The sequence below is a fragment of the Cupressus sempervirens genome, chromosome 1 (assembly GCF_028749045.1).
Source record: "Cupressus sempervirens isolate cs-2001-9-10 chromosome 1, ASM2874904v1, whole genome shotgun sequence".
NCBI lineage: Eukaryota > Viridiplantae > Streptophyta > Pinopsida > Cupressales > Cupressaceae > Cupressus > Cupressus sempervirens.
In genome coordinates, this window is record NC_143118.1 from 808,491,880 (window position 1) to 808,503,527 (window position 11,648).

The 11,648-nt window shown below is 34.1% G+C and overlaps 1 pseudogene; it reads right to left on the reverse strand.

The window, feature by feature from the left end:
* Positions 1-1,074: 1,074 nt before the first annotated feature.
* LOC149580333 (oxoglutarate-dependent flavonoid 7-O-demethylase 1-like) lies at positions 1,075-11,156 on the reverse strand (annotated as a pseudogene).
* Positions 11,157-11,648: the final 492 nt, after the last annotated feature.

Below are 11,648 nucleotides of genomic sequence, written 5' to 3' on the forward strand. Positions count from 1 at the left end.
TAGAATTTGAATACAACAACTTTACTATTTTATAGACATGCTCATCTTGCTCCAAGGACAGGAAGCATCATCCTATTCTCATCCCATGCATTTTTAGATAATAAAATCTCATTGTCATTCAAAGTCTCCCATGATTTTGAAACTACATTGATTTTCATATAATTCTTGTTTCAACATTATTATGGACAAGTTAGCCATTTCAATACCCTCTTTCTTGTTATACTGGACACTTTGAATCACTTGCATGCTTATCTTAGTTTTGTGTTTTCTTTGGTAGTTTTGGTTCCACACAAGGAAATTAAATATGATGATTATCTAAAACAATAACCAAAACACCCTCTCCACCTTCTTCTTGTTCTATCCAAATTCTAGCATTGCCCACTTTTCCAATGGTGACTTCTTGTTATAACTACATTCAATCTTAGATTATATTTCTTCTAGTTTGGTTTGGCTTAAACAACATATTCAAGCTCTGATTTGTTAAGATGATCTAAATTCATGCTAATAGATGGACATTATTGAAAAATTGCTATATTTTTAAATGAACCATCTAAATATTTTAAAACTTAAAATGTATTATATAAGTCTAGCCACCTCTACTCTATGGAATCAGAAAGTAACTATCATCTTTGTCCTCAATGTGATCCAATTCATATGTTAAGCTATCACATATTCTACTAAAAATGAGTTAATATCATATGCATAATGTCTTATATTCTAGTGTGTATTGATTGTTATATAAATTTGTATGCTTGTGAATGCAGTGAGGGTAGCCAATGAGTTGGGGGCTGGAAATGGCAAAGGAGCCAAATTTGCAGTTATTATTTCTGCAATTACTTCAACCATGATAGGCCTTGTTTTTATAGGAACTTGAACTAACATGATGGTTAGTATGAACAACCTACTCTAGAGTAGTATAGAATTGGTAAAAAAATTGGTAATCTGCTAAATGGAATCAGTTTTTAACTATGTATCGTTTAAGCTCATGAGCATTAAGCAATGGGCTATGAAGATTTTCTTAACATAAAACTCCAATTGCATATAAACAAAATGATTAAGACATAATAAAATTCACTAAATTTTACTATCCCACAAGAGATCACCAATGTTGACAATGAGTGATCCAGGAACAGGAGATACAGTAAACCATTCTCCATCTTTCTTAACTTGAAGTCCCTCAACTTGATCTTCTAGCAAGGCAATGATCACACTCCCATCTAAATTGGGTCTCATTCCATTCACCAAATTTGGCTAAGGGCAAGGAGGATAATAATTTATTCTGAGCTAAAGCAACGATTCCTGGATAAGGGTTTGAACATAATTAGTATCCAACCCCAAAACCTTAGAAAGCATACCAAGAAACTTATCTATAAGATTGAGTACCTCTTCTCCATATTTTTCATAGGTTTCCCTTCATTTTCTAGCACTAATCAATTAGCATCAATTTATACTCCAAATTACAAATTTCTTATGCATGTTATAATTAAATTTACTTACCTATATGAGAGAGGTGTTTTTGGCCAATGTTCAACTGCCTTTAAAGAGGGTGGGGAGATAAAATGAACAAGGGCATCAACCCAATCCAAGAATGTGTCATTAGATATGTCAAAGAAGTGACTGCAACCTTCAAGCATACAAGTATCGGGTCTTACTAGGCACTGTCTTCTTTTTTCTTCCAAAGGAAGATCAAAAAAATCTTTTGACATGCCTTTAACCCTCTCCAACAATGAAAGATCTATCCCATGATTTATTATCTTCAAAAGTAGAAGCCAAACCCCTGTAATCATTGAACTACATAGAAAATATTTAAAATACCTAATTTGGGTATGTATGTTTTAATGGTGTTAGGGTACAAACCTAGAAGAATCCCTAGTCTTGGGCTACTTGGGTCAATTGTGTTACTACCTCGAAGTGTTTGCCTGCTAAATCAATGAAAATAATAGATTGAGGAGCTTGAAGAGCAAGAGATGGCCTTTGATCAGACAAAAGAATATATCAAGCAGGAACTTCTTTGATTTGACAGTCATGGAAAGTTTGTACCAGGTCTATTGGCCTTTGTAGCCTCTCATATTGCTTCAAAAGAGCTTCCATCACCTCTAGCACAAAATTGACTTCAAAAAAGAAATGCTTTAGTAATCAATGAAGCCTTTCTTTAACTTGCAACCACTTACTATTGGGAAAACCCTTGACTCTCTTGACAATAATAATAGCTCATGTGCATGCGCCAAAACCCTTTTTAATTTTAACATGTTAAGCTCGTGTTGGTCAAAACTTTGACCAACACGGGCATGGATTTTTTTTTAAAACCATATTTTTCCTTTCATATTCTGACCAATCTAAAACATTTTAATAGATGGTCAAAAATTTTGGTCTAAAAATGGGGTCAAATGTACTAGTGGAAGGACACTTAAAATGCAAAGGGAAACATGTGAAAGGGGGAGATAAAATGAAAGGGGAGTGATAAAATAAACTAAGAAAAGAAAGGAGAAGAGAAAAATAGGAAACAGGGCATAACAATAACACATCAAATAAAGAGTATCATAATTGAAGACAAAGGAGAAGAGAAAAATAGGAAACATGGTATAACAAGAACACATCACATAAAGAGTATCGAATTGAAGACAAGGAGTATCAATTGAGGTGCATCAATCTATTCAAAAATATTTTGGTTACAAGGATATGGCACATCAACTTAGGGGGAGATACAAAATTTTGAGGTATATAGTTCTGCAGAAAATTTTGAACAATTTTGAAGTTTTGTATATATGCCGAACAAAATGTATATTATACTCGAGGAGATTAGATTCATCATGTACAGTTAAGTGTTTTTGACACTCATGTCAAAGGGGGAGATTGTTGATCTCAGATTGGTTTTGACAATTGAGTGTCAAACACACTTAAGAAATTTTCTAAGTTAATGTCGAGTTTAATATAGATGTCGAGTTACAATATATGTCAAGCCATAAATTCAACAAGTGCCAAGTCATTTAGATGCCAAGAAAACAGACAATTCCAAGCAAATTTCAAGTGCCAAGTGACTAATAGATGCCGAGCAAAGTTCAAGTGTCGAGCAAGACAAAATATAGTATGTGCCAAGCATCAGCAATCAGTAAGTGCCTAGTAACACATAATTAGCATAAGAGTTTGTGCCTTCACAAACTAAGATTTAAACCATTTTTGAGCTAACATATGGATAGATCTCAAGGATTAAAAGATAAGATCAAATCTATTTGGATTCCCTATGTGATCAACATGCAACCAATTAGAAAAATGGAAAGATTTGAGCAGAAAAGTTAGATGAATCTCAATCATAGATTCATACCTAATCCTAAGTCACAAAATCCTTTTAAGGACATTGAAGCCCCATAAGTTACAGAGTGAGAGAAAGAATCCATGCAAGGAGATAATGCTAGAAAAGTTTTGAAGTAAGTAAAAGGGGTGAATTGACTTAGAAGAAGGACAGAATTGCAGATCAATTAGAAGAACAGAGTATCAGTACCACAAATAGCTTCATACCATATCAATGAGGATTCTATTAGGTAGAACAAGGATCAAAAATCAAAAATAGTAGATTGTGAGTAATCAAGTCAAGCACTCTACTATACTTTCTAAAAAATGTATTAACAAAATGAAATCTTATAGAGATAGGTTAGTTTAACAGCCATTGTATAAAGTCCTTGATAGGGTAACATTCCAAGTGAATGTTTTGTAAATCCTTTAGCCAAGTACATTTTTGATAGAGTGTTAAAATCCTTTAATAGGGTAGGATCTAAGAATCCTTGTAAGCTTTTAATAGGGTAGGCCTTTCATAGGGAAGATCACGAGAATGGTCAAAATATGTAACCTTAATTGGTGAACTTTATTGCTACAATATTGAAGACTTGTGGGTGTCATCCCCACCCTAGTTATACCTTCTCATTGGAGGGTTTTTGGGTAATCATATATGTTGTCAAGTGTTTGCGTGGATACATTTTCTTTACATGTTATTTCATATGTTTATGCATGCAATGTTTTAAAGTTAAAAGTTTTATTGGATAAAGTTTAGTACTTCTGATTCAACACCCCCCCCCCCGCAGAAGTATACTTCCCACTTGTAAATCCCAACAATATTCAAATTAAATTTAAATATATTAGGAAAAAATGAAACTATTTAATTAAATAAGTAGAAGAATATAACAAAGATAATTAATTATAATGTCACAGGAAAATATTAATAAATTAATATAGTATTTAGGATAATTTTAAGTGTCTACATTTTGCCCCTCTTTTATGTGATGTCATAATGGCATTATATCAAAGAAAAGAAAATATAGGTTGCCATAGAGAGGATAAGAGTCCTAGGATTTGTGTTATAGCAACGACAGGGGAGGAAGGTGCCCCCTTGAGGAAATGTAGTGAAAAAGGAATATATTTTGCCCAATTTTCTCAAAAAGGGAAGGAAAAAGGCTTAAAAGAAGGCCTTGCATGATTTGTTGGTAAGTGTGGAATGAAGTAGGGTGAATTGGATAATGATTAATCTAAATATAGTTTAACTACATGAACGCATGGTATTCAGTTGTGTTCAAATGGGAGAGCACACCCTAGTTTGATATTGCAATAGGAGTTATGCATCAAATTCTATAGAACTGTAGATGACAAGATTCCTTTGCATGGACTAGACTCTCAAGAAAATAGAGACTTTAGGAACATATATGTAGGCTTCATAGTCATGATGGAAAATATGACATATGCATACTTGAGAGGTTTGGGCACACCCAAATTCTTTTTAAGGATCTTGGTGGAAGCTATGCAAACCTATTGCCCCTAGTGAGCAATGCATAACCATAACTTGAATAGACATAGATGTGCTAAAGAATCATGAAAATATATCATATCGCAAAATGACACATGTAATCAAGTTAATTAATTCAAATGATACCAAGATATTGAAGATCGAGGCATACTTGGGGAGACTGTAGTGGATACACAAAGATAAAATCAACAAAAGACCTTATAACCAGGAAGTCATTGAGTCCACAGTTCTTGCTATGAAATTTATTTTGATGGTGAATTTGTTAAGCCTATATAGGAAGGATTCATCCTATAAATAAAAATTTGAGTGTTTGATTGAAATGTATTAAAATGTTTGTGATGGTTCGCTGACAATGGTGTGAAAGGAACAAGGTTCTCAGATCATGTAGTCTTAGTCTGAATTTGTGTAAGTTTGTTTGCAATCACAATTTGATAAGCTCAGTTTTATGGGGTGAAGCTTAGTGTCATGAGATCAAATGATGAATAGAAGTATTTGGATAAGATGTGATCAGATGATGGAAAATTTTGATTGAATGGAAGAGGAATGCAAGAGAGCAAGTGATAAATGTTATCTAGAGGAAAGTTTTCTTAATGGAAGACTAGAAATTTGATCAAGGTATATGCAAATAGATGGAAAAAATAAACGAATTGATTATGGAAATTGATTTTTATGAAAGGATTAGAAGAAGGGAATATGATTAGATTAGAGGATAAATGAAGTGATTGAATTGAATTTGAAAGAAGTAAAAAATTGTTGGAAGGTGGAATAGATGAGAACCAAGGAATGGTAAATGGATGAAATGAAAGGTGAAATAATATAGGGGACCAAAGGATATGGTATCATAAAATGGGGTGCCAAGGACCATGTTTCAAAGGAGTTAAAATGCCCCATACCAAGGATATGAAAATAGAAGCAAATATGGTGGGAAAGAATGCATGGAAATGGAAAGATGGTGTGAAGGCTATTGTATGGAGGAAGTGAAGGCATGTATATTTACAAAGCATGTACGGACACTTTTTTTGTTGTGCCTCTAGTTTTGATCACAAACATAGGCCTAAAAGTAGAATTAATAAGGGATATGGGAGGGAGGGTATGAAATAGGGATAATGATATGAAGAGTATGCATGAAATAGATTGCATGGATGGGATAACCAAGACCAAGGACATATGAAAGAAGGATGGAAGCATGTAGGAGTATGGATATAAGATAGAGGAAAGGAAAATGAAAAGGACTATGGGATACAAGATATGGATATGATGTCAAGATCAAAGATGTGAAAGTTGATGGAAATATGTAGGATAATGTGTGGATAATGTGCAAGGGATATGTCGAGTGAGCATGGATGGGTGGAAGGAAAATGATAGTCAAGATCAAAGATAGACCAGGATGATGAATGGTAGATATGGAAGATATGTGGTATGGATTGCTTGCCCCTAGTGTAAAGTGCAAGTGGAAGAGGATAAGTGAATAGATGGATAAGTGGACTCGAAAGACAATGGATATAAAGGGAGGACTCAAGCATCTAGATATATGGATGGTATCCCTTGATATTTATTTCTCTTCCTTTATTATTTTTGAGGAATTTTGACTACTTTCTCATAGATGTTTGTAGGATAGGGAAAATAAGTATGAAGTGGATTGGTAAATGAAGGTCAAGGACTTATGAAAAAGTTTGGATGAAGGGGGTGGAGTGGTTAGCAGGAAGATATGGTTGATGGATGCTAGGTTGGAAGACTTTTGAACAAGTGGATGAAGGAGGTGGAAAGATCATCACTAATACAAACCTTGAAGGGTGATGGAAATGAGGGAATTTTGGAGGATATGTAGGAGAAAGTTTGAATTTTGGGATGTAGGGACCCAAAATGGATGAAGGAGATGATGGAGTTAGGATGGTGGATTTTGGGGCATAGAGACCAAAAATGGAGTTGGAAGATGGAAGATTTGAGAATTTATGAATGGGGGAAGCCTTTGGATTAGCGAAATTAGATGCCATTTTGAAACTTTCTTTCAGATTCATTGCTTAATTAAGTAGCTTTGGAATACACAAAATTTTTGCACTTTTCATTTTGAGCCTTTGTGGCCTTCTAATTTTTTTTTGGATCATATTTTTCTTTTCTTGAACATGTCTTTTGGAAGGGACATGTTGATCCTTGGATTTTTTGCAGAATTTTGGCTTTATTCTCTTTATCTTTGGTATCCAATTTGCTTCCATTGGCCATGGTAGGGGTGTATGAGGATAAATGGTATGAAGAGCTTATGGATGGTAAAAATTGGAAGGAATTCAAGGATGTGTGCCTTTGTTGATCATTAATAGGATCATGAGGGGATGAAGTGGAAAAATTGGATATGGTGGATGCATCTATGTACGGACCCAAAATGGATGGAAATAAGGAAGGAATGAGAATATGGATATAATGGCCCAAAATGGACATGGAATATGGATGATGGGAATATTTAGGTTTGGATGGAGGAATTTTAGGTTTGGAAGGAGTGGAAGGTGTACCAAAATCTTGAGACATTATTTCTTCAATGGGATACTTATCATTTTCAATACAAGATGTGATTCCATTTAGATGGGGTTCATGAGTGGATTGGATAACTATGATAGGAACATGTGGAGGATTAGGATCACAAGGGGGATTATGAAGGATGATAGGATCTTGAGATGGATTGGGATCATGAAATGTAAATGAAGGGGTACTTTGATCTTCACTTATAAGAACATCATGTGGTGGAATGGAAGGAATTATTGGAACATCTAGTGGGATAGGATCATATAATGAAGTGGATGGAATGGAATTATGAGATGGAACATTTTGATCTTGCCATGGAGGAGAATTAGTGGATGGAGTGAAAGGAGAATCTTCATGAAGTGAAGGATTTATCAATGCTATCTCTTGAGATGGAATGGAATCAGTAATGTGCATGGTACATGAAATGTCTTGATCTTGATTAGGAAGGGGATCATGAGATGGAATAAGAGGGATAAATGGATCTTGAGGAATAAGGGAATTATGGGATAGGGAAATGCTCAAATCTAGAGGAGAAAAGGAATCCATAATGGTATGCTTTGGAGGAAGGTCTTGATATGGAATTGGGTGCATGATTTTGGATAATTGAATCACTTTATTTTGAGTTTTGTATTTAGAAAAGGTTTTTAGTGAGATAAACCTATTACAAGGTGGGGATGATATTGATTTTGTAGGATTAGGATTGTGTGGAGGTTAAGGCATGGGTAGGGTATTGGGATGATGTTTTTGAACATTAAGCTCAAAGTATGGGGAATTACATGGAAGATTTGGGTTAGATGAGACATGAGGATTATGATCTTTGAAACATGGGGGAAGAGGACATATGTCTTGTAAGGTAGAATTTTACTTTTGATTTTCTAGGCTCAAGATAGAATACTTGAGTTCCTCAATTTCTTTGGTAATGGCATTTATGTTTGAGGAATTATGTGGACTGTGAGGTGAATCATATGTAGATGAAGGATAATGAGGTGGATTTCCCTTGTCAAAGGTAGAAGAATAAGGAATGTGAGATGGATTTACATATAACCTTTTTACCCATTGTGATATTAATTATAATTTTTTCATCGAGAAGATGACCCTTTTGGTGATCCAAGGAGTGATTTCACTCCAAGATTATCAAATGGATGCAAATCATACATTTAGTCTTTATTACTAATGGGTGTGGGAATCGATACAATATATGAACAAAACTACTTAGATCATAATTATGTAAATAGAATTTCAAAAAAATCCAAATCTACATATCACTAACATAAAACATTCAACATAGAGACATTTTATGAGTTTAAACACAACAAGCTTAATATTCTCTCATTGCCATAGCCTGGTTTCTATTTGGGGTTCCATTATTCATAACATTTGTTCCAAGAAATTTCTTGCCAAACCCTTTTGTATAAATTATTTAAAATTAGTCCTTATAAATCATATCCAAAGCTGAGCCCAATCCAACAACCCAATCATAATTTATGACCTCTATATCAAAGTCTAATTTTATTGTAAAAATGCAGAAGTAAAACTCAAAACCCTGCCTTGGGAATCCAATATCTTTCTCACAAAAACTCTAAATTAAACCAAAGTAATTTTAAAATGACCATTTCTACGTCTATTTTTCAAATTTATAATCAATTAATTATTTCAATCTATAAATCATTACATGCATGCAAATCTATGCCTGCAACTCTATTGAAGATATAAAAAAATCAGTTTCCACTAAAACATTCATAACTTCCACAAATATGATTAAAAATGACTCAAACCAAAAGGAAATGAAATTAGATTTAAATATATATCCAATGAATCTAATTAGAGGTAATAACTATTCCATATGTTTCAGGACCAAATGCTAATCCAAAATCTATAAATAACCACTTTCACAAAAATATGCATAACTTCTTCAAAACCAAATGAAACTAATCCAAACCAAAAAGAGAAGGAAGGTTGTTCAGCCTTCAATCTAAAAATAAATATTATACATATTTTTCAGGTTGTACATAGCCATAAAAGACCTAGAATCAACACTAAAACCAAAAATTCAATCAAAATAAAAACTCTAATTTCCCCAAATTTATTTCAAATGTGAATGTTTCCTCACACTATCTGTCTACCCTAATCTTTTGCTTGCTTTGATGCTGCAAATTACTTCCAACATTGGAGTGCATATTGGTCACTATCCACCTTGCTTCATGTTGCTTCACACAACCTCCATATTGTCACACACACAAGATCTTGGAAGATGCTTCCCACCCTTCTCTTAGTGGTTTCCTATAGTGCACCTTGTTGGCACTCAAAATTGCATTCTTATTTTGAGTGTCTATTTGAAATTTTGAATCATTTCAAGCCCTATAAATGCTTTTGAATGAGATTGCACCCAACTATACCTTTGAGTCCTAAGAGGTGTTCAATGCTTCTAACACCTTCCATTTAGCCTGTATAAGCATTCCATGAAGTTAAATTGAGATTCTGAGCCATTTCATGAAGTCTTGTTCTGAGCCAGTGTCAAATCTGCATTTTACCTTAAGTGTCAAACAGCAACAAGAAGTTGTGTTTGCAACTAAATATCTTGCACCCAGAAATGTTTCATGACTCACCACTTTAGGAGTGTTTAGTTTCTATACCTAAGAGCCTATGTTTCAGATTTTGAGTCATTTTGAGTTTGTTTGACTAGGTTTTGAATCCCTCAAAGTTGGTCATTTAATATTGTCATGTTGATGCAATTAGTTCAGAATTCTGGGAAGCTCTATTTGATGTGCTATAACTTTTGACCAGTTGACCAAAATGAGAAAATTCATATTGTGTTGCATTGTAGACATAAAAAAATTGTTATGTTTCAAGTTTCATCTCATGATGGATCTGTTTGATAGGTTTTCAAATGTGATTTCAAATGGAATTTCTATCTTTTTACTGGTGTCAGTATTTGTAGATTGTTTGGTACCCCTGTTCGTGATGTCATAACTTGAAATCTATGATTGGTGAGATTGAATGGATTGTACCACTATGTTGTACTCTAAAAATACTCCAAGTGTGTTAGTTTGCAAGTCATGACAAATCCATTTCCACACTTTTCCAAGTCAATTCCATTTGCAAAAATTAGAATTCTGCCAATGTTTCCAATTTGCAAAATCCATGTAGCCCACTTTGACTGGTCACCATTTGCATCCTATTATTCTTCATGAGCCTAAATTGAAAATTTATAAACACCTCATGACAGAGAACCAACGCCCCAAGTTTCATTTCCCCAAGTGTTCGTTTACCCAGTTTGTTGTTTTCTAACATGTTTTCTTGCAGGCAGTTCTAAGAGGTAGACTTTGACAGCGAAAATCTTTGAACTCCAAATTCTTTATGAGATAAGATTTGACATAGTGCAAGAGTGTAGAGCGAAGAATCAGTGTGTCAATTTTTAGAGCCTGATCATATGTTTGGATCAATTTTTAAGGCCAGTCAAAGGACCTCATGATGCAAAATTGACAATTTGCAAAAAGATGTAAAATGAGCTTCAAACTCATTTTCAGTGGTCGAATTTGTGTTCAAATTAGTGCTAGAGGATGAATGAGTCAGTTTTGCAGTTCAGTTGTTCAGAAACAAAAATTTTTTTAGCCGAACCTGCCTGGGCCGAACTGATTTCATCATATTAATGCAAATGCATGTGGAATAAAGATCCTCAAAGGGTTTTAAAAGGGGAGAACACATAAGCAAATAGGGATCTAGAAAAAGCCTTTAATATGAAGGATTTTATGTTTAAACAATGTTTGAGGCCTGATTTGGTTACCTACAATTCCTTGATTAATGGGCTTTGTAAATATGGTAGAGTAGAGCAAGCCAAAGAACTTCTCATTGAAATGTAGGATCATAAATTGGAACCAGACAATGTTAGTTTTAGCATATTGATTGATGGGCATTCAAGACATGGAGATATCCATGGGGCTCTGGTGTTGAACAATGAAATGATAAGAATGGGTATTGAAATAAGTGTTTTTACTTATGATGTTTTGGTGAATGCACTCTACAAGCAAGGTAAACTGAAGGAAGCAGAATGGATTTTGAATGAAATGATTGGAAAAGGGTTGAATCTAGATGAATTTGTTTATAATATATTGATGGACAGGTATATTGAGGCAGGGAATACTGAGGAAGCTCTTAGCTTATATCGGGAAATGGGAACAAGAGATATTTCTCCTGATGTCATTACCTGTAATACTTTAATCAAGGGTTTTGCAGGAAACTTATGATTGAAGAGGCTTTAAATTTTCTAAAAGAGATGCACAAAGTGAGTCTGGTTCCTGATACTTCCACATATAATACGTTGATTGATGGGTATGCCAAAGTT